Raw genomic sequence first — 24,111 nt, 5'->3', positions numbered from 1 at the left:
TTTTTAAAAATTTATTCAACTACTAAATTACCCATGAAACCGGAATAGCTGACAGAAGTAATCTGAATTATTATTAGCTCTGCAAGTATTCTGCATTAGCCAATTTAAAACCACGGCTCACAGGCAGAAACCAGTTAGTACAGGCAGGGTGTTAAATGACTGCCATAGTTCTTCATTTTACTGCTGCTTACGTTTAAAGGTCAAGAGATAAAAATTACATATGACTGCAAACACAGAAAGGGTGTTTGTCTTTTTTTTTTTCTTTCTTCCTATGAATCAGGTCAACCAGAAACTTCAAAAACATTTGGAGAGATGAGTGTGTAAAGCACGATGATGCTGAACTACCTCAGGATTTAGGAGGGGGTTGTGGACCTGCCACAAAGGGGGTTATTCTTCCTCCTCATCCTCATCCTCATCACTTTTCATGGCAGAAAAATGGGAGAAGATGGATGAGGTGGTCCTGAACTCCAAAACGTGGGCACAGTGTCACGACCTGACTGCCAGCCCAGCTATGTGTGCAGGGATGCTGATCCTCACAGCGACCCAGGGATGGCTGGAGGGGCTTTCCAACCCCTCTCCATCGACTCCAGCACCAGGAACTGCCCGCAGGAGGATGAGCAATTCATCTCCAGCTGATATCCCTGCTGGGCTCCTAATCCAGGGCTGATTAATCAGAAAGCAAAACTACCTGGGGATTTGGGCAGCAGCTGCTCCTGGCAGTGTCAGACCCTGGTGCTCCTGAAGCAAGGGCAGGGGGTGGCACCTGGGGACAGGTGCCCACCGTGCCACAAACCCTCCATTTATAAACCCCCTCAAGGTGAAGGCAGCCCCTCAGATGCCAAAAGTGCCACAGCTTCATTCAGCTCTCACCTGGGAAGGGACAGGCTCAGCACCCTCGGGGTGCCCATTTAGGGGAGGAGAACGTGTCTGACCCCCAAAACAAAAGCAGTGACAGGCAGAACAATGCCACACCCCCATCCCAGGAGGATCCCAGGGTCTCTCTGCCCATTTTCCATGGATGGAGAGGGCAGGCCGGGGCAGGTGTCCAGCAGCAGCCCCCGGAGCCGGCGCGCAGCGGAGGCGGTGTCTCTTTGCCTGACCATAACACTGCATCATCCTTTCTCTTCCCATTCTCAGTTTTATTAGCAAAGCAGCACAATGTTTATACGAGTGGGTATTACATTTGCCAGAACAATTACGCTATGACAAATGGCACATCAATGTAATCCATCAACTCAGCCCAGACAGGAATCCTTTATCCCGGGCTGCCATTAATTCCCAGCCGGGTCTCTGGGGTCCCATGCGTCAGTAACCATGACAACCTGGGGGACGCCGCTGGCATCCAGCTGGGAGGGACTGGGAGGGACTGGGAGGGACTGGGAGGGACGGGCACCTCAGCAGGGCACTGGGATTTTACCTTTGGTGGTGGCACAGCAGCCTCGGGATGGGACATGGGGGAGGAACTTGCAGGGTGAGACCCCCCTGTGAGGGGAACCAGGGCCAGGCAGGAGCCCAAAGCCAGCGTGGGGACACCAGGAGAAGCTGGAGTGGGTGGTGGCACAGGAGGATGGTGGCACAGCCCAGGACACGGCAGGCAGCTCCCATGGGGATTCTCCAGTGTCTGATATGATGGCTGTGCTCACATCCCCTCTCCCCATCAAGGACAATTGTTTAAGGGGCTTTTCTCCGGCCCATTTCCACGGAAATTTTTGGAGCATCTCTTAAAACACATCACCAGCGACTGAGTTAAAATTAACTGAAGGAATCCAGTGTTGGATCCATGGAGCACAAGCCTCAGCCCTCTCTGCAGGGAGCCAGGCCCAGGGGGACAGGGACAGTGGGATGGGCACCATGGGGCTCACCATGGTTGGACACAGAGCTCTGACAGCTGGGAGCCAGCAGCGCATCCCTCAACACAAGCACTGGCCAGGGGGTGTCAGAGGGCTCCTGCCCAACCCTCTCCTGAGGCCACATCCCTGTCAGCTCCAAAACCTCCAAGGATGGAGGTCCCAGCATCTGTCAGGTTGATCTCTCCACGTGGATGAGCTTTTCCCTTCCGTCTGCATCCTACAGGACGGAGGCCCATGCTCAGCACAGAGATTTGGGAGCACAGGTCTTTAGGGAAACACATGCTTGGCACGAGCTGATGGATTTGGGGTCTGAACAGCCAACACAGAGCCCTCCCCTGCTTCCCACTGAAGGTGTTTGGGAGAAGACTGCGACTTCCATGAGTTTCCACAGCCCTGGTGGGTTTGGAGCCACGAGCAGCATCTCCAGCACGAGCCAGGATCACGTCTGCTCCTTAAGCACCGAGTTGGGAAGTAGCCACACATCTCAGGTCCCACCAGGGCAAACCCCAAAGTTCATTATGAGACAAGATACAGCAGCACCACACCCTGGCCAAAAGCACCTTCCCCTCAGGATACCCATCCCTGGCTTCCCAAATCCACACCAGGAGATTCCTCAGTGCTTCCCCCACATCTGTGAACGCACAGCTTGGCCACGTCATCACCAAAAAATGAAGACAAATTCCACCAGGACCCAGCACATCCCCCAGAGCCAACTGATGCCACACAGGAGCCAAAACCAAGAGGAAAAATCAAACCCTCCCCGTGGCCACGCTCCCTGAAGCACCCAAGGGTTTCTCCTCCTCTGCCAAATCAATGTGGCCCTGACCCAAAGGTGCACGCAGACATCCTCACCCATCTCCCCTGCTTCATTAATCCATTCCCAGAATCATCTCATTCCCATTTATAATGTGCAATACATGGTCTGAAGCCTTCTCTAATCCAGTAATTAAATGCAACGCTTCGAGGGATGAAATTGGGAGGGAATTTCACTCAATTATGCTGTATTTTCCAAGGGTCTGCCCTGATTTCCACCTCCCAGTTCCCTCCATCCATGCCTAGATGTGTTCAGCTCCCTTTTGGGAAAGCAGATGGATTTGGGGGGGTAATGCCACCATCCCAACTCTTCACCCTGGATGGAATTCCCCCTCACAGATCCAGGAATATCCCTGGAGCATCCTCACCAGCACAGGGTCATCTCTCTTCCTATCCATCCCCAAGCAGTGCTGAGCAGAGGGGAAAAGTGAGGTTTTCCCCATTTTTCTGTAGGTAACACCCTGGCTGCTGCAGCTGCCACAATAAAAGCATTTTCTCTCCAGCCTCTCCCACGTGCAGGGCCAGGCTTTATCCCCCTGAATCCTGTAAATCATCTCAAAGCCATCCTCTCAATTTATGGGGAGGACATTAAACATTATGGCCACTGACGGCATCAAATTACGCTTGAAAAATTGAGTTCTGCCGGAAAATGAATTTAAAAACTAAATTAAATTAAAACCTAACTAAATTAAAATTAGGTTTCTAAACTAAAATGACTTTTTAATATTTTCAGGAGGAAAAAAAAAAAAACCACCACCCTTCTGTCAACTAATAAAATTTGCCAGTGTCTTTTATAGCTGACAAGTCCTGTCTGAGAGCAATCCTGGTGATGCTGCATAATAAATAACGGGGATAGGGAAGGTGGAGGAGGATGGGATGTTCAGCTGTGCCAGCTCAGCTCCTTCAAAGGGGGCTGGAAAAGAGCAAAAAGACCCTCAAAGCAATTAAAAACCATCGTAATTAACACAATCCTGAGCAAACACCTGGATGGGGCAAATCCAGCTGTGACCACAGCGCTGTAACGATGTTGATGCAGCCCTGGTGCACTTGGGATATTTGGGGATCATCCCAGCCCGTGGATCCTGCACCATTCCATGAGGACACTTGGCTAGGGGTGCTGGAGGAAGTGTTAGTGTGGGATCTGCTGGTGTGGGATCCAGGGATTCCATTCATTAGGAATGAGAGCATTTAGGTATCTTTTCCCCAGGTCCATTCCTGGCAGATCTGCAGGGACCCTTCACATCCCACAAATTTTGGTCTCTCTCGTGAAGAAGGGGAACATGGACTGGACCAGCCCCACCCATGGGTGCACCATCCCATGAGGATACTCCATCAGGGGTGCTGGAGGGAGATTTGGGGGTGCAGGACCAAAGGATCAGGGAAAAAGACATCTCTAAACGCCCTCACTGCTGGGCAGGGATTTCCTCTGCCAGATCTGCAGGGACCCATCCAACCCTACAAATCTGGGTTGGTCTCACGTACCAACTTCCAAGCCAAACCACGGTTCTAAACTTTACACAAGGAAAAGGCTACAGCCTAATTCAATTTGTTTATAGAGATCAGGAGAAATACAGGCAGGTTCTGTTCACCACAGGCCTCTTTGCTGCCTGTCCTCCTCCCAGCACTTTCCATCAGACAGAATCTTGCCATTAGGTTAAAAAAACAATCAGAGTGAGAGAAGTTCTGCCACGAGGATGCTCCGGACAGAACACTGCCCTTGCGGGCAGGGAAGAGGCTCGACAGCAACGCCAGCCCCTTTTAAACGTTCTTTTTAATCTCTCGATAATATTTATTGCTCCCTTAAATTGGCAGCTCCCTCAGTGGGGGATATTTCCCCCCCTCACCCTTCCCCGGCTCGCTGCTGCTTCCCGAGATGCCAGACTGGGGGCCAGCCTGCGAGACGCCAACCCAACGGTCCTCTTTCAACAACATTAATTATCTCGAGCTTTCCATAACAACAACAACAAAAAAATAATCTTGATCCCACTGGCTGCCAATAGTGGAGGAGCTGGCGGAGGAAAAGGCTTTTATCTCCACATCTCAGAGAAGAGCCTCGTGTTTGATCAGTCGGGGTGGTTTTTTTTTTCTTCCCTCTTTGTACATTTTGAACTTTATAGACTGATTAATTCCTCCTATCGCGGTAAACTGCTGTGTATACTCTTGAGTGTTGACTTGATTTTTCTTTCTATTAAAAAATAAATATCTTCATAAGAAATTAAAAGAGCTGAGCACATCTTTGCTCCGTGAGCAAGCTGGGAAGAACCTCAGCCTGGAAGAGCGGGATGGAGGAGGGGAGAGAGGCGAGTTGAAAAGATTTCTTTATTTTAAATTAAAGTTTAGGATTAAAGGCATCAGGCTTTCAAGAGTTATTGTGAAAGCCTTTTTAAAAGTCCCAAGTGCATAGTCCATAATCTTCTTTTAAATGGCTAAATTTAGAACCAGAAACCCTCCAGCCCTCCAAACTCCAGCCCTCCACGTCTGGCACACGGCACCAGCGAGGGCTCGGAGGCTTTTTTAATACCATCTCTGTTTCACAAATACCAAACAAGATTTACACTATTTTTGTAAGCCCTGGCTCCACAAAGCCCAGCCTTGCTGGGCTCAGTATCAGTCGGATAAAAAACAAGTGCCTGTCCCTGCTGCCCATCAGCACAAGGGATGGAGTCAGGAGAAAAAGATCGGAGCCACTGAGTTCAAAAGTTAATTTCTCTGGCTAGGCTGGGAAGGCAGAGCCAGGCAGCATCTCAAATATTGAAAGGCCACATCAGAAGTCCCATTTATTGTTATTTATTCCCTACTTTTTCATTTTGCCAAATCATCTTAACCCTTGCCTCTTATCACAGATCAATGGACCAGCTGGCAGAAACTCGGGGTTGGTCACAGAAAAATAAGGTTTATGTTCTGCTCTTTTACTTTGCAGTTTCAGCTCTGTAATTGTGTCCAACACACAGAGGATTTGACTGAGTTTGCAGCTATTTGGGTTAATAAATGCTTCCAGATTTATGGTAGTTATTCATGCAAGGACCACATTACACGTAAATCAATACCAGAATGAACTATTTGCTAAAAATACAAATACCATGTTTAGGCTTCAATGATATTAGTAAAGTGGGATTGTTTGGGGCTGGATGTAAAATAACTGCACCTGTTGGAGTGATCAAGAGGATCAGAATAGTGCTCGATGTTAGTCCACCCTAAAAATAAGAAACACCAGCAACAACTGCTCTTCCAGAACAGCTCCCGAAGCCCCAAGGGGCTGGCAGACTTTGCTCTCCATCCACATGAATGCTCAGTCACAGAAATGAGAAATAATTGCGAGTAAATAAAAATAATTTGCAATTAGATGGCAATTAATGCGTAAATAAATGTGAAAGCTGCTGCAAACCCACTTGCAAGGAGACGCCAGCCTTTTTTGGAGACCTGGCCTCTCCTGCCCATCCATCCCGCAGTGCAGACCAGAGCTGGACCCACAGGTGGCTGCTGGTGGCTTTTCCACTCCAGCCTGACCATCAGCATCCCCCTCTTCATTTGGCTGATTACAAGCAGGGAATTGGGGTTTATTTTTGTGCTGGTTTTTGGTTTTCCCTCCCCATCCCACAGCGAGGCCGTGCCACCCGCACCGTGGCAGGATGGGTGTTGGGAAAAGGATCCTCTCTCGTGGGAGCCGGGGCTGTGCTGGAGAGAGACATCTCTCCCTGTAACTCCATAACTCAGAATAAAAAGCCGGAGCTCGAACACGGCGCAATTAATGCAGGAAGCATCGATCCCTGCGCGGCACCAGGCCGGCTCATTAATCCCAGGTGCTCCCACGAGCCGATTCCAGCACCGGCTCCCCGAAGCAGGAGCTGAACAGGAGAGAATCGAGGGCTGAGATTCCTCCATGCGCTCACCTTTTATCAGCACGGAGCTCCCAACAACACAAACTCCCCAAAACCACCTCAGCTCCTGGTGCTGCGGAGCCGCTGTCCTGGGAAACGCTCTGATTCCAGGGGCAGCATCCAACCTGCCTCTGCCAGGGGCTAGGATCGCACTAGGATCACACTTAGGATGCCTTTTGGGATGGGAGGGACAAGCCACCTCCACTGCCTCAGCTCCTGCCACAGGATCCTCATAAAATCCCCCTTAACCCCTTGGTCTGCCCAGCAACACCTTCCTCCCTCCAGCAGGATGGACACAACGGATGGGAGAGCTCCCAGAGCTTTTGGGGAGCTGCTGGAAGCCACTTAACCCCTACAGCCATCAGAGACTGAGGTCGCTGCTCCAGTGCCACCTGGCCAGGAGGGCATCTCCCCATGCTGGGAGCCTGCTGGCTCCCACAGCCCTGGGATAGGCTGTGCTGGATGTAAAAACGTGGCTCACCAGACAAAACACAACCCTGAGGTGGGGTACACCTGCCTTTGTGACCCAAACACCCCCAAGCTGGGGAAGCCTGGATGCAGGAATACATCCCAGGCACCCAAAACACAACTCCGAGGAGGGGACAAGCTCACCCCAAACACCAGGATCTGTGTGGCTGGAGGCTGGAAACCCTCTGGAAGCTGCAGGGGGAGAGAGAGAGGGGAGCAACCAGGCTGGATGCAAAGCTTCCAGCACCCAGAGCATCCCCAGGCAGCGCAGGGGAGGTTGGATGCAGCAGCCAGCAGGGAAGGCAGCAGCATCCTCCCCGCCGGAACAAATGCCAAATCTGGTTTGCACTTGACAGAGCCTGACAAGAGCAACAATCACAGATTAGTAGGAAAACTTCTTGCTTTTCAACAAAGGTTAATAAATAGTGACAGCATTAAGTCTCTTCTGATTAACTATGCTGAAAGATATTATTGCCGTTTGGAACACGGGATCATTATTGGATTAACCACAGTGTATAAAAATGAAATGTGAGTTTTAATCTCTGGCGCAGGCCGGGCAATGCAGAACAGCTCCCTCCTATTGAATTCCCCAACTCTGGCTGTGGAGAGATTCCATCTAAACCGTGTTGCCTTTCCAGGTTTGGGGTTTTTGTTTTTCCTTTCCTCGACTACAACAAAGCCACTGCGATTTAACTGGAGAAGCATCTAAAAACCAGCCACGTGTTCTGGCTAAAATTAAACTCCAAACCCTCTGTCACTTCCCAATCCAGCATCTCCTGCAGAGGATTTCCAGCCAGGGAGGAGGGCAAGGAGCAGGGATTGCTGGTGTAATTAAGGAGGCACTAAATTAAGCACTTCTGCCCACGTGTGAGCACCTCAATGCTTCCTCACCCCCTGGATTTGGGCTGAGACATCTCAGGGCAGGGACAACTCCTCACTGGGGTCACCAGTGCCAGGTGTCCCAACAGGAATCAACCCATGGAGGGAATTCCACAGTGACAGCCAATGGAGAGAGGGGAGATCCAGGGCAGGGATGGGGTGGGATCACCTCCCCAGAGCCCTGATCCCAGGATGAGCTTCCCAGTCCCTTTGGGAGAGGGGACACAGAGCCGTGGTGTCACAAGGGACATCCCAGCCCCAGTGCCAGGCTGTGCTTGCTGCACCAGTGCCTGGAGTGGGGCAACAACAGGCCTGGGAGAAGGGGATGGCTCAGCTGGAACTGACCTACAACAATCATCTAATCCAATGTGTTCCAAGGAAAAAGATTTTCTGAGAAAACAGTTAAAAGGAAAACTCCCAAATCCAGAAGGCTGAAGGCAGTTCCCAGGCTGACCCCGCTCGTGTCCATACAGGAGAGAGGGAAAATCCACACATAAACCTCAGGATCTGCTGTAACTTAACAATTTCCATACATCACATCAATTCTCCTCAGCTGCTCACAGGGCATTTGTGCCCAAGTTCAAGGCTCAAAACAGGGAGAAGGTGCTGCTGCATTTTATTAGAAAACTTGGGCCAAATCCAGGCATGGTCCAGCCTAACGCCAGCAGAGTGATGCCAGGAAGGAATTTTACTCATCTCTACTTAAAGTTATCTACTGAAAAAAGAAAAGCTCATGACTGAGAATTTTGTCAGCCTGCGAGTGTGTTTGGGATTCCTCCCTCCAGGCCTCCCACCAGGGCTTAAAATACCTCCAGGCTTGGCCAGGGGATAACATAATAAATATCAACTTATAATAAATTATGGGTGAAAACCGGAGGGGAAAGAAGGCAAAGCCACATCCCGTCCTCAGAGAAAGCACGGATGTGAAAGTGGGGAACCCTGCAGATCCCACCACAGTCCCAGTGGAGCTGTCCTGGATGAGACCATGGGACAGGAGCCAACATCCCACTGAAGACACCAAACCCCAGAGCACCCAAAGGGGCTCCTGCCTCCCTATTCCTTAAAAAAAAAAACCAAACTAATAGCAGAAGTGGCTCTTTTTCACAAAACCCCATCGCTTTTATGAAAAGCAGAATGGATTTTTTCCAGAAAAGGCATTTCTGAAGATGGAAATACTGGGGAAAAACAAATCCAAACATCTCTCAAAAAAGGAATTTTCTGTGGTTTTATTTTAGGAGGATTCTCTCCCCATTTATCATTTCCACTGGTGGCTTTACACCCACCTTACTTCACTGCACAGCACCAGGACTAGTTTATAACATGACATAACAGCTCCACTATCCCATTATTTTATTTTTTCTTATTTTTATTTTTAAAACCCTTAAGAGCAGCTGCTACTTAGCACCAATTGCAACCCCTTATCTCCTTTTCTGGATGAAAGGGGGGGATCTGTTTGTTGTAATAAAACCAGTTTGCACCTAGATCAAAGCCTGCACTGTTTGCATCTTCAGGAAAGTGTTTGACACTCGTGTCAAAGTGTCAAACTCTTTCATTACCACACAGAGAGGAGACACTTTGACTAGAGGAGATAAGATGTTTCCGTCAATCAGCATCCAGAAACAGCCTCCCCATGATGATTAAAAAAAAATAAAATAAAATAACAAGGTGGTTTCAGCCACAGCATCCGAATGGCGGCTGTGCAGGGAAGAGATGGAGTAATAAATAATGGGCTGGCAGCAAAGCTCAACTGCAAGGCATGAGCATCCCCCTGTGCTCCTTCTGGAGTCACCAGCCAAGGAGGAATTCCACCTGATAAAAGGAAAAAAGCAGGGAAAATGAAGAATCTTTCCCCAAAGGGAGAGGGGATGCTGGTGCTGGCTCATTCTGCCATCAGCCCCAGTGTCCAACGTCTGAGGATGGAGTTTGGGGGATATTCCTGCTCCTACAGGTGGGAAAAGATGAGTCAAGCCTGAGAAATGTCAGAAAGACTAAAAACAACCCAATACTCTGCCCACAGAAAATCCACATAGGAGCTGCTGGTGGTTGGATGAAACATCCCAAAGATCTGTTCCTCCTCTTTCTGCTCGTTCCTCCCTGATCCATCTCTTACAGCAACACAGAGCTGGGGTCCACATGGGGACATGCAGACCTTGGACACTCGTGCTGGGTGCCAGGAGGTGGCACAGTCCCAGCAGTGTCACCGAGCTGTGCCAAAAGCAACAAGCACCCTGAAAATGGGATCTTCTCAACAGTGGGTGCAATTAATGAGTTTGTTCAAGGGAAAATAGAGCTGGAAGCAGCATCCAGCCACGGTGGAGATCAGAGAAAAGCCTGCTTAGACCAGCCACGCTGGAGGAGCTGTACAGGAGCACTTCATCCAAATGTAAATACTGCCACCAGAATTCCAGCACAGCTCCGGCTCCAAGACCAGCGAGAAGTTATCAGCTGAGCAAACTCTGCTTGTTTAATTTTCTACTGTCTTCAGGCACATTCACCTCACCCAAATACCCTGCCTGGAGGAAGCAGACACTCCTCAGGCTCACCCTCCCGGAGGATCCACAGAAGCCAGAGGAGAGCAGCCGTGTCCTGCACTGAGGGTATTTCCCAGGTTAATTCAGGTCGAGCTCCGGGCTGGAGCGAGTGCAGATGCAGATCCTCTCCCCTGACCTCTTTGCAAACTCCTCTTGCAAAATTGGTTTTTAGCAAAGCCACTTATCACCTTAACCATCTATTGATTCCCTGACTCCTGGCCAGAGCTCCCAGGGTCCAACAGCACAGCAGGGGCAGCAGGAGCTGAGGAACACCACAGTGAAGGAGGGCACCACAAAAGGAGGCTCAGGGGACCTTTTGGGTCTCCACAGCTCCCTGACAGGAGGGTGCAGCTGGGGAGGGCCAGGCTCTGCTCCCAGGGTGCAAAGGACTGGAGGGAACAGCCTCAAGCTGTGCCACAGGAGGTTGAGATGGGATATTCAGGAAAATTCTTTCACAGAAAGGATGGTCAGATATTGGAACAGGGCAGGGGTGGAATCACCACCCTCAGAACCATTTGAAGGTTGTGGCACCTGGGGACGTGGTGAACAGTGCTGTGTTAATGGTTGGACTCCATGATCTCAGAGATCTTTCCAAACTTTAATCATCCCACCACCGAGCTGGGACCTGCCCAAAACAACACAACGCCAGGACCTCATCCCTCCCCGTGAGGAGAATAACCCAACCCCACCCTCCCCAGCAGCATCCCTCCCCGGGGAATCTTCCACACCACCCCTGTGCCACCCAAACCCCACGCAGACAGCCAGGAGGGGTGGCCAGAGCAGCTCCTGGAGCAGGAGCAGGAGCTCGCTGCCTCCCGCCCTTCCCAGCGCTATCGATCCCCCAGCAGTTACAGCTGGTATAATTTTTGCTTAGCTTCAAATACCTGGCGATCATGAATTCTTTGGCCACAAGGTTATAAAGCATTCTCTAAAACATGAGGAAAAGATTAAGCCTGCTTATAGTTAATAATATACTGTACACTGTCTATCAAGCTGGCTGTTTGCTATTGAGAGCCTACTATTAGACACTTATTTAAAAGGCCTTTCAAGGCTTCCCAAGAAAGTGCAGTTATGCATTTTTTTTTCTGGCAAGAACTACTATAGATAAACATCAATTCGCTCCTGCGGATCACAGTTGCAGTAAATAAATTTTTCAGGAAGCTAAGTTCCATACAAAGCCTCCTCAAAGCTCCCATTTCACACAACATCAGTGTTTTGGCCTCTAAGAAAGAAAAAGATGGAAGGTTGCTTTATCCAGAGCTAAATTATCAATTGTGGCTGCTTGGAAAAAAAATAAAAAGAAAGTGTTTTGCTGAGAAATCAGGGTGGGAGGTACACAGCACCATGGCTGGGTGGTGATGCTGGGTGGAGACAAAATGGGAAAGGAAGGGATTTTGAGGGGATGGATCTGAACCCTCTAGGATGGCATTGGCAGCTCTGAAATCACCACTGCAGCTCCACATCTCGATAGTGAGGAGGGAGCAACGAGCTCTGGGCCAGCCAAAGCCTGCACTCTGTTCTTTAATAGCTTTTGGAAGTGGCAGCCTGGGGTTATCCACGGAAATGTGTGTCCCCAAAGGAGCCCCACTCCGGCTGTGACAGCCGTGGCACCTCAGGGTGGCACACAGGGAGAGCTCAGCCCACCACGGGCCAGGTGTGCCAACACAGCGGTCCAAAAGTGCTTTGTGAAGCAGCTTCCTGGGGTTCAGCCATGGGACAGGACAGAGGGACAAGGAGAAGCCTCTCAGCTCACCCCTACCCAACGATGCCCTCGTGATTTTGGCGTCCCGTGGCGTTGTCACCCGCTGCCCACCCAATAACACAGCCCCGAGCTCCAGGGGCTGCTGGCACCGTGGGAGCCAGGGCCGTGCTAATATCCAGAACACTCCATCTGCTCTTTAAATAAAGAGATGCTGGGATCTGTCATTCTGGTTTAATTATTAGCCTAAAAAAAGGCCGGCACGCAGAAACCCTTCCAGGCTCAGGGTGTGCATCCTGGTGGGAAGGGGACTCTTCAATAAGGGAAGGGATGGGCAGAGAAGACCACTGCTGTCAAAAGGTAAATTTGTACGGTCCCCACAGCGAGACCTAATGAGCCCAAATTGCCTGTGGTGCCCAGAATTACTGCAGCATCCTACTCAGCTAAATGGCTTTAAAAAATCGAGGAGGAAAGAGGAGAGGATGGTTTGCAGGTCTTGGTAACTCTGGATCATATCCATGCAGCTTTGGAGTGACACACGGGGTTGTACCTGGGACTGGCTGGGGTACAAATTCATACACCCAAAATGAATCATAGAATAAAACAGGTTTTGGGCTGGAAGGGACCTTGAACATCATCTCCTTCCTCCCCCTGCCATGAGCACGGGGACCTCCCACTATCCCAGGTTGCTCCAAACCTGGCATAATCTGGTCTTGAAAACTTCCAGGGATGGGAACCCTGGAATAAACCCTGAGCTGAAGGGGAGCAACCCCTTTGCACGGCCTCAAGGTGCAAAGGAAGCAGCAAAGCCCCATTTCAGCCCCTCCTGTGCTGTTCCCTGCTCCCACAGGGCAGCAGGACCAGCCCTGGGGCTGTTTTGGGTCAATCCTGTCCAGAGCAATGACATTAAAACCCAGGCACCCATCAGCAATACGTTTACTCAGCTGCTAAACACAAGGACAGCTTTTGGAGTTAATAAGTTACCAGAGGAGCCAAGAACTGAGCAAGTCCCCAGAGCAACTCCCACTGCCCAAATCAGGCACTAAAACCCCATCATCCCCATCAATGCTCTCTAAGCACCCATTATTTAATAAAAACCAGCCCAGGAATCCCTCTGCTCTTTGCAAAGCTGTTTTTCCTCCAACTCTTGTCAGAAAATAACCAGCAGGTGCTCAAGAGAAGAAGCACATTTTTCCATCACTAAAATAAACTTTATTTGGAAGTTCTGAACTTGTGACACCCATTGCTCTCCTGCAAATAAACCTGCCAGGGATGATATAATCTGCATATTTAACCTCCTCACAGCACTAATGATCTTAGGAGAGGCTGATACATCACCTGTATCTGCTGAGAGCAAACACCCATTACCTGCAGAGTTATTTCCAGGTTTATAGGAATGAGCCCTTGGGATTAGAGGGTTGTAATAACACCAGGCACTGCAAAGCTCCAGAGGAAACTTGGGCTGTGACCAAAGGTCAGCAAACACAGAGCACGTGGGTGCTCAGCTGGGAGCTGGAACTGTGGCACCCAAAGGATCAGGAAATCCATCCCCATGTTCACATCCCCACCTCCAGCATCCCCAGCCAGAGGCCTCAGCACGCTTCTCCCAAAGCTTAAATCACCTCATCATCAAATCAACTAAAAACCTGCGCCTATAAATTCAGAAATGCACCGGATTTTCAAGAGGCCACACTTTCAAGAAAGAAATGGAGAGAAGCAAAAAATCTACCAGGAGTAATTCCTCGCCACCAGCCATCATCTTAATTGATCCAAGGGAGAATATTTATTTAGGTTAAGGAGACTGCCAGACAGCACAAGTTTTAAAAGTAAAATCCCAAAGGGCTCAGGGCAAACCATGGAAATTATCATCCCAAGTTCCTACCTCTATCAATATCTGCCAGTGACAGGGAGTGCCCAGGCAGCCCCCACAGAGCCATTGTACCCCACTGACACTCTTCCCAAAGTTACATTTATGAGACTTTTACCTTTTCTGTTATTAAAAAACAGAATTTGATTTTCAGAGAGTCCTGTGATAGTGGTTGTTAACCACTTGACTGGCTTCAGGCCAAAAAAAATTTGACCCAGTGGATTCCATTAAAAGCCTACAAATTTATTATTTAAAAAATAATATTTATTTCATGTATGTCTTTACAAAAAGAGACATGTACAAGATGCATTCATTTCATTATCAAGATGCAATGAAATACATCAACTTTGGGCTTTTTTTGCGCCCAAGGATCAAAACCAAATAATTTAGAAAATAAATAAGCAAAGCTTTTGCCCAGGTCCCCCGCTCAGTATTTAACTTTCCATGGGGATTCAGCTCTTCTGAATAATGAAATCAAAAGTTTTTCCCTCAGAAACTTTGCTCACAGGCAGGAATTTGACCAGGATATTCCTGCATCCCACCAGGGTTGGTTCCCAGCACCCACAAGCTCATCCTGGTGGTCCCTGGGGAGGGGAGCTCCACGCAGGATGCTCAGGAAGAGCTGAATAAAACACCCCCAGAATGTAAAATTTTCCAAGATTTGGTGACTGGTGTGTAAATGTTCTCCATCGACAACAAGACAGTTAAATCAAAGTGTGCCCTGAGCAGCAGCATGGATTTCCCACCCAATCAGGAGATGGATCAAATACCTGGCACGAGGCTGCAGATAATCCCAGCGATTTATTTTGGGGGAGCTGGGGTGAGGGAAGGCGGGGGGGAGGCCCCAGCCCCAGCGAGGATTTGCGTATTAGTAAAAACAAACAATCCTGTAAATAACGAGCCCCTCGTCCTGTCTCCACCACGCTCCTCTTATTGAGTGAGTCAGATGTTCTGCTGATTAAAAATTGATCCATTTCAAAATCTAATCAACAGAATAGGATTCTTTCATATGTTATCAAGGCAGATGCTGACAACAAAAACCAAACCTGTTATTAACCCATGAACCCCGATGACCCGAACCTGGCTGGGCTCTGCAACTGTAAATTATTCAGTAGTCCAAGAGCAATACCCGTAAGCCTGATGAATTTACGCCCCGACCGGAGCCGGTGGGGGTTAAAGCCAATATCACAGGCCCGGGGGTCCCTGGGGACACGGTTCATGACACGCTGCCACTCCGTGTCATGCCTGGGAATACATTACTGGCATCTGCTCGCCTTCCCCTTGCAAATGTCTAGCCTTTTTTTTTTTTTCCATCTTTTTTTTTTTTTTTTTCTTTGTTTTTAAGTGACTTTCTGGCTTCAGCACAGCCCTGTGGGGAGTGGAGCCCCTCAGTCCTGCTGGTCTCTGCTCCAGCCCTGTGTCACCACAGTCAGGGGTTTGTGTCCCTGCTCCAGCCATGGCCCAGCATTGCTCCATCAGAGCCTAACTCAGCCACCAGGAACAGGAAAACTGGGGGAACAGCTGGGATTTACTTTGATTTAAATTCTCATTTTTAGCCCCATTGGCATCCCTGCTCAACCCAGGGGTGGCGGCACTGCCATGGGGTGACGCCACTGCTTGGTGGCACCTTGGACTTCTCTTTGTGGGCTGGTGATGTTCCCACCTGGTCACACCAGACACTCACGTGCTGCTGATTTGTCCCTCCCCAAAAACACCCAAAAAATGAGGATGCAGAGAAACCCCAGCTCTGACAGAGACTCCAACCCAGGATCGCTGCTGGCTGCATCACCACAGCATCACTCGGCTCCCCAAACCTCAGGCTAACATTTTCTCCAAGTTTCATGGGAAAGCAGCAGTTTTAAGCATAAATTCTAAATCTTTTTTGAGGCAAAGCCCCCCTGCCCAGCACTGCTGAATCCTTTATTTCCTCCCCCAAGCTGTCCAGGTGCTGCCCCAGCCCGCCTGATCCTCCTGGCTGGAATGGGAATGGGGAAAAATCGGCGCCACATAAACCAAGTTCAAAGACAATGACAGCTCTTCTCTTAAATCGTAATATATTTATAAGTGTAATGACTCTCTGACCTCTCCTTAAAGCCCAAATAACCCCTGGGGAGCCCTCTCAGACTGGCCACGATCGATCCAGGCTGGGCTGCAGCTCCCAGACAGAGGCACCTCCCAGGGATGCTCCAGGCAGGAGGCAAAACCCCTCCTGCTGCCCCCAAAATCCCACTGGGTGCCAGCACCACGCTGTTGTTCTGTTATTCAACAGTGAGGCCCCACCATCCATCACCCCACAACGTCAGGGGGAGCCCAGCTGGCACCATATGGCTGAAACCACCAAATATTGACCTTTTTTCCTCTATATTAAATCCAAAAGGGGTTTAAAAACTGCACAGAACACAGTGACCCACAGGGATGCTCCTGGATGAACTGGAAGGGAAGCCCAGGCTCTTCCCCAGCAGGGATTTTGGGGCTCTGTGCCCTTCCTGGCACACTGGAGTCACAGCCCACCCCTGCAGCCCCAATATCAGCGCACAGACATCACCTCCATCAATTCTGGATCCAAAGAGGACCAGAAAACCAGCAGAAACTGAGTGGTTTTATCCTTTTTAAAAACCTCCTGGCTGGATATCCCCAGGCTCCACAGTCAGGGCAGGGGGGATCCCCCTGCTTTGGGGTGCCTGGATCAAATCCCCTCCCCTGCATCCCCAAATCCCTCCTCGTGCCTGCCCAGCCTGCAAGGATCCCCCAGCCACACCTCCCTGGCACAGCAGCATCCTCACAGATGTGTGCCCAGGGATACCAGAGTGATTCAGGCACGGTTTTGCCTCTGGATAAACCAGCTCTTCCATAAAATTCCATTATATTACAAGGTAAAACGGGCAGTGAGCCTCAGAGGAGGAACCGAGTGATGGATCCAGCCTGCAGCAGCCCCAGCCAGAGTTCCATTCCCACAGTCTGCAGGGACACACGGGAACTGCTGCTCTGCCTCATCCTCATCCTCCTCCTCCTCCTCCTCCTGGCCGGGGCAGCCCAGCTCACCCAGCTCCGACCTGGGCTCCCTCCTCCCCATCTCATAATCACACTTGTGCAAAACCTTTGCTGTACATGAGGAAGAGAGGAAACATCCTTGGAGAGCCTCACAATCAGACAATTTTTAAGATCATGGAGCATTAAACCATTCCCAATAGGGTTTACTAATCAAACAGCCAAATCCTTCATAACCAACCAATCCCTACAGAGCAATTAAATCCTTCCCCTTTAAAACACTTGGCACGCTGTCTGGGGAGAAAAAGAAAAATTTGCAAAATTCATTTGATAAATTAACCAGGGAAAAGAAAGAAGTGAATCAAGCTTTGTTCTTTTCATTTTTTTTAATTATGGAATTCACAATGCCTGAATAATGTTTAATAAGAACTATGAAAATTCCTAACAGTATTACAACACAACACAAAAGAATTAACCTGGTTACCGTGAAAAATTGCATATTTAATTAAGAACAGAGAGTTCAAAACTATCCAGAGACTTCAAAAGTACCGTTGCCTAAGGGGCTAAATTACACGCTCGCAGTGCTGCTAACAGGGCTGGAGCTCGCAATCATTACCCAAGTGTCCCCATTAAGTGACAATGGGCAGATGACATCAAATTCATTTCAAAAGCAACAGGAATTGAAGCATTCGCTTGGGTAGTGGAAAGGAAAGCGACTATCCTGCTGGTATAAACCAGACCCCTTGTTGATAAAGGCAATAATTAAAGAATAATGTTAATTAGCTGCTTTTATTTGAAAGGGAAGCGCGGTGGCAGGAGATGCTGCTTGAGCGGCGCGCGCCGAGCGGAGCCGCTGGCCCGGGGTGCTTGGGGTGCTGGAGCCATCCCAGGGCACAGCCCCGCTGCCCTGGCACCCACCAGCCCTCAGCTCTGCCAGGAATGGCCCTGGGAGGAGTTTGGATGGGTTGGCATCAACAAATCCAAAAAACAACACAGATCTCTGGTGGCAGAGGAAGGGAAGCGGAGAGGTGCGGCCACAGCGTTCCACTCCATCCCACCCCATCCCATACCACCCCACCTCATCCCATCCTATCCCATCCCACCCCATCCCATCCCATCCCACCCCATCCCTATCCCATCCCATCCCATCCCATCCCACTCCATCCCACCCCATCCCATCCCATCCCATCCCATCCCACCCCATCTCATCCCATCCCATCCCACCCCATCCCATCCCATCCCATCCCATCCCACCCCATCCCATCCCATCCCATCCCACCCCATCCCATCCCATCCCACCCCATCCCACTCCATCCCATCCCATCCCATCCCATCCCATCCCACTCCATCCCATCCCATCCCATCCCATCCCACTCCATCCTATCCCATCCCACCCCATCCCATCCTGGCACAACAAAGGTGGCACCAGCAGCCACTCAGGGGGAGAGGCCCCACAGACTCACAGAACCACGGAGTGTCCTGAGTTGTAAGGGACCCTAAAGGATCGAGTCCAACCCCTGGCCCTGCACAGACAGCCCAACAATCCCACCCCGGGAGTGTTGTCCAAACCCTCCTGAAGCTCTGGCAGCCTCGGGGCCGTGCCCATTTCCTGGGGAGCCTGGGCAGTGCCCAGCACCCTCTGGGGGCTGAACCTCTCCCTGATATTCAACCTAACCCTCCCCTGGATGGAGTTTAGCCCCACCACCCTGAGGGATAGTGCCCTTCTCCTTTCTCAGCCTTTCTCCTGGAGGGCACCATCCTCCACTCCATCCCAGCCACCCTGGTGGGCATCACGGGGGGCTTTTAGCCCAAACTGTGCCCCCACAGAGCCAAGAAACCGAGGGGACATGAGGGGTAACAATGACCCAGCTCCCAGGGATGCAGCAATGTTTGTGCAGCACTCCCAGAGCCGCAGACGGAGGCAGCTCTCCCCGTCAGCGTGATTAATAAGGAATAAATGTCCTCTGCAGCCAGGCTGAGCAATAACACCCCGGCTCTGCTCCGTGCTTACAGCACACATTACAAGCCCTGCTGCCAGCGCCAGGTAATACTTTATTATGTTATCCCCACGGAAGAAAACAAAGGATGCTCGAGGTCCTGACTTTGGTGTAAAACCACGGGAGCGTTACCAAAGGCAACGGCGGCGTGCTCCGAGCGGCTGACGCATGGCACAGCTCCCACCAGAGGAATATTTACCCGGGGTTCAAATTGCTTATTTACTTTTTTTGGGAATCCGTGCTGCAGGAGGACCGGCTGGCACAGGCACACGCCGAGAGTTAAATATTAAATCGGCCCCACGCTCGCTTAAACCCAGCAAAGTCAGCGCTCAGGGGTGCTGGGGCAGCTTTGGGGAAATCGCTGAGTGCTGCACCGAAGTAGCCAAAAAAATAATTGAGTAGAAAGGCCATGTTAAAGAAGAAAAGGCACCAAATCCATTATGGGAGGAGGTGTCGGCCCATCCAGGGAAGCTCAGCTTGAAAAAGCCACCAATGGTGGGAATATTGAATATTGCCCCCACTCCCCCAAATCCTCACCCAGCACCAGAGCCAAGCCAGAACCAGCACAGGGTCAAATCCTGCTTCCCAAATTGTGCTGTCTTGGAAAGAGAGACCAAAAGCTGCAGGAAAAAGTGCACCACAAAAAAAAAAAAGGTAATTAAAGAAAACTCAGTCACAGATCCTGTTGTAACACACAGGAAAAAGTGTTACAAAAGGGGAAAACTTTTTAATAAAGTCTGCAAGTATATATTCCTCCTTTATCAACCTCAAGATTTATTGACCCAAGGAGCCATATTGACTGAATAAATCTTGATAATGACCCCAGCAGAAGTCAATACCTGCTTATTATCTCCCAAGTTGGGGAATTACATCTTTCGGTAATAGGAGCAGGATGGTACAAACTGTTCTGAGAAACTTCACCCAGGCTTTTGGGGGGGATGGATGTCTCTAATGTGCCTTTTCCAATCCCAGAGGGAATGTGCAGCACTGTGAGCTGTAGGGTGGGTTCTGTCTTGAGGTCTGGTGTGGAGGGAGCACACACCAATGGCTCACAAATCCTAAATAAATCCCATTTCCAGGCATGCTGAGGAGCAGGATGCTGCTGCTCACCTTCCCTCCCTGCAAACAATGGCTCTGTAATTTCAATTTGCTGTGTTTTGTCGGCAGCTCCCAGGATAATTCCCTGAAATTTGGGACGTGGGAATTCCTGCAGGCAGGGATGTGGCGCCATGATTACGCCAGCACTCAAGGGAGGAGGGGAGAAGCACCACTGATGTCCCTTGGGACACACAGCCACCTCTGGGGACCCAAATACATCGATTTTCTCCAGCCAGCAAAACCAGGAGTGGAAAATGGGGGAGCAGAGGGTCCCCTGGAGCCCCTAAAACCCACAGGCAAGCAAAGCCTCCTGCATTTAAAGATGCTTCTTTTGCCAGCAGACAACTTCCCATTCAGTAGAGAAAACAGGAGCCCTGGGACCAGCACACACAACAATTTGCCTGTATTTTCATTCCAGGTCTCTGCAGACAAGAGAAATTCACTGAAGGGAGCAGCTCCTGTGCCAACACACGGAGGGAGACGCACCGTGAGCTCCGCAGGCTCTGCTGAGGCTTCCGAGTTCAGCAAGTGCCTCCTGAAGGAGCTGGGGGTGCACAGCTTCTTAATCTGGTCATAAATGATAATTCAGACCACCCAAGGCTTTAACATTCCACGGGAGCTGTGCCCAGCCCTGCCAGACCCACAGGGTGTTGCCACAGCCCCGGGAGCTCCCTGCTCCCCATCCCGCAGGGCACCGGCACAAGGGGCACCCCACGACCCCCACCCCGCACTGCTGTCCCCCATTTCAGTGGGCACAGCACCCCTGAGCACTCCACACCCCTCTCCAAGCTGGAACACCCACCAGGAGGTGGCAGGGCTTGTGCTCATCCCTGCACTCCCACAAAAATCAAATTATGTTTCCATCCCTGTCCCCTATCTGCCTGATGGTCACACAATCTCTTTTTTTTTCCCCCTGCTTCCAAGGCCACAGAGACAATCCACTAAACTGGATCAGGAGGCCAGCGTGTACACCTCTAATGGGCTGCAGCACGCACACAATTAATTAATGGATTTATTAATTAGGGAAGAAGTCACTCTCCAGGCTGGAATTGGGGTCACCAGTTTCTAAAGTGAGAACTGTGATGCTAAAGATAAACTCTCATTTTCTGCAGCTCTTCTTGTCTGGCAGCATCTCAATTATTCAGCCAAAAAAAAAAAATTAACAGAAAAAAAAATCAGATTTCACTTCAGGAACTTCACAGTCTGACTTTCCAGCAGTGCTCAGAGCAGGTGGGACCAGAAACACAGCCCATCTCCTCCTCCCTTCACATATCAACTGGAAATAGTGGAAATACCAGATATTAATGAACAATTTGGGGGGTGGGATGGATTGTCACCTCAGGCTGTCCCAAGGAGGGACAGAGGAAGGGGACACCACGAGGTGGTCGATGACGGTGACATTCCAAGGCACCTGAGTCCTCCCAAGACCAAGGCTTGAACTTGTTGATGCCACCACATCCTCCATGCTCCGCCAACCGCTCCAGCCACATTCCAGTGACCATTTCAGCTGCAGCTCCTCGGGGGCAGCTGCATTTCCCACAGCCCTCGACCCTTACCGACTCAGAGCTCCTGGGTGAAGGACAGAGGTGTCACTTGTGTCCCCACCAACAGGGCACAGCCCTGTGGGAGGCAGCAGAGAATCCACCTGAAGAGTTGTGGCCACTGGGGAGCTCCCAGGAGGAGCACAGAGCCATCAGACAAGGGCCAAGCCAACCATGAGACAGACATCTGCCGCGGCCCCGGCGCCGCCGCTGCGCCCAAATTCAGATTAATTGTTCAAACCAGATGATTCCTCAGCCAACGCTCCCCACGCCCCGCTGCACCCAGAGCAGCTGGAGCCACTGGAAAGCACAAACCACATTCCCAACCTCGCAAGGCTTCTCGGCCGGCCCCGAGCACAGGCTGCGCTTCCACAAACACCGAGATTCCAGCTTGGAAAGAGAAAAATCCCTCTGGGATGGGGGCACACGGAGCCTCCTTGGGCTCCCCCGCTCTCCCCTGGGCACAGTGACCACAGCCACCATCCCACCTCCAGCAGGGACGGGGATGGAAGGTGCTGGAGATGCTGGAGGAAACTGGAATGTCCCACCAGTCTCTCCCTAAGAGCCCTACAAACCCGGGGTCTTTGCAGGGGTGCAGCTCCCCCAGTCACAGCCCCAGAGGCACCTCAGCCTCCCCCCAGGTTTATCCTGCTGCTCCACAAGAATTCAGTTAAGTTTATTAGTCCAAGCTCCAGGAATTAAGCTCCAGCCAAGAGGACTGATAGCTTATTTACTGCTGTCGTCTATATAAAGCAGAATTTTGACACATTGTTAAATGATGCACATTTAGATAAGTCAAGCTGTCATATCATTTAATGGATGTCTAAACTCCCTCTGTAGCTGATATGTAAAATTTATGCACTTCAGAATATCATAAGGTTATAATATTTTAATCACATCCACAGTTGTGTGTCTTTTTTTTTTTTTTCCCCTCCTTCTCCCCTAAACTTTAAACAGCAAAAACATTTCATCAAACCAGCCCAGCCTCCGAGGCTCCCATCCGGCAGAGACAGCGAAGTTTGTGCCCAACTCCAGCACGAGGGGAGAGCATTTGCATTCCGGGAAATAAACCCAAGAACATTTTATTTGACGGGAGAACCAAAGGCTGGGAGCCGTGTAGCCAGAGCTCATCTGCATAATGAGATGTGAAGACATTTATAAAAGATGGCTCTAATCGCTCTGGCTCGCCGTTGTATTTATTACCCCCAAAACCTGCAGCTCGCAACTCTTGCCCGGTTTTTTGCCGTTTTAAGGCAGAACGGGTTGGATTAGAGCAGCATCCAAGGAGCAGAGCATCCCATAAATCCACACGGTGCCGACCAGAACGCAATAAACCCCGAGCAAATCAAACCCCAAAAACCCCGTGAAGGTATGAATCCCGCTCTGACTACCACACACAAGAAAGCTGTAAAAAAAAAAATAAAAATACTGCATTAGTAACGCACACAGTAAACCAATCTCATAACCCGGTGAAATACGCCTGGCATTATCTTTGATAGAATTTTATCTCTCCTCATTTCCGCGGCTCTCTGCCGTAAAAGGGCTCAGCGCCGCTTCGATCCCGGCGCTGCCGAGCCGCACATTATCCCTGTGTTTTCCATATGCCCACCATTCATCAGGGCGGCTCAAACTCTGCCATTCCCGGCCAGCCCCAGGCCACCAGAGCTGCTCAGACACATCCATTAAAAAGGAAGGGGGAAAAAAAAAAAAAGGAAAAAGCTCCTGGAAGAATAATAAATGGATTGCTTGCCTTCCTTTTTTCTTTTTTTTTTTTTTTTTTCTTCCCTCTCTTGTTGTCTTTTTTTTTTTTTTTTTTTTTTTTTTTTTTTTTTTTTTTAATGGAGGGCATTAGGCCAAGCTGGCACAAGGTCACCTTTCCCAGCGTGATCCCGGCGAGGCGGCAGAACTGCTGCCTGGACAGAAGTCAATCCCCGCTGCTCCTCTCCAGCTCCGCACCCACCCACAGGCGGAACAGGGGAGCCGCCGCCTCCCAGCCCACCTCTCCCTCCGGCAAAGTTCGCCCCCGACGGACCCACGGCAAAGTAGCTGCCAATATTTATCTTTAAATAAAGGCTCTGCGCGCACCCAGGAAAAGTCATTAGCGCGATTTAGGGAGGAACGCTTTTGTATCCGAAGCGCTTAAGAGCCGTAATCCCTTCCCGGCCACAATGCCAGAACTGAGCAGTCATGGCAAACCCACCGGCCGCGGTACCTGCGGTACTTTTCGGGTCGCGTAGCGCGGATGCAGCACGTAATCTGCTTAAAAGCCAAAATGCATTAAATGCTGTAACTGTTGATCCGGTACCGGAGCCCCATAAATCGCATTTCAATTTGTTTACTCCCCTCCGAAGCACGCTGCATTTGAAACTCCGGAATATCCTACAGGGATAAACCCATTTAATATCCATGGAAATGCGCGTTCCGGTTGTTGTAGCGGCTCCAGGTTGGGTTTCATCCCATTATGTTGGGAGAGCCATTGTGTTAATTATCCACCTCCGATTT

The 24,111-nt window shown here is 50.2% G+C and overlaps 1 protein-coding gene across 14 annotated transcripts in view; it reads right to left on the bottom strand.

Annotated features, from left to right (window-relative positions):
* Window positions 1–24,111, bottom strand: part of CUX2 (cut like homeobox 2) — a 65,493-nt gene that overhangs the window by 40,345 nt on the left and 1,037 nt on the right. The gene's annotated exons all lie outside the window — the stretch shown is intronic.

The sequence above is a fragment of the Prinia subflava genome, chromosome 19 (genome assembly GCF_021018805.1).
Source record: "Prinia subflava isolate CZ2003 ecotype Zambia chromosome 19, Cam_Psub_1.2, whole genome shotgun sequence".
In the NCBI taxonomy this organism is placed as follows: domain Eukaryota; kingdom Metazoa; phylum Chordata; class Aves; order Passeriformes; family Cisticolidae; genus Prinia; species Prinia subflava.
This window is presented reverse-complemented; position numbering and strand designations above follow the sequence as displayed.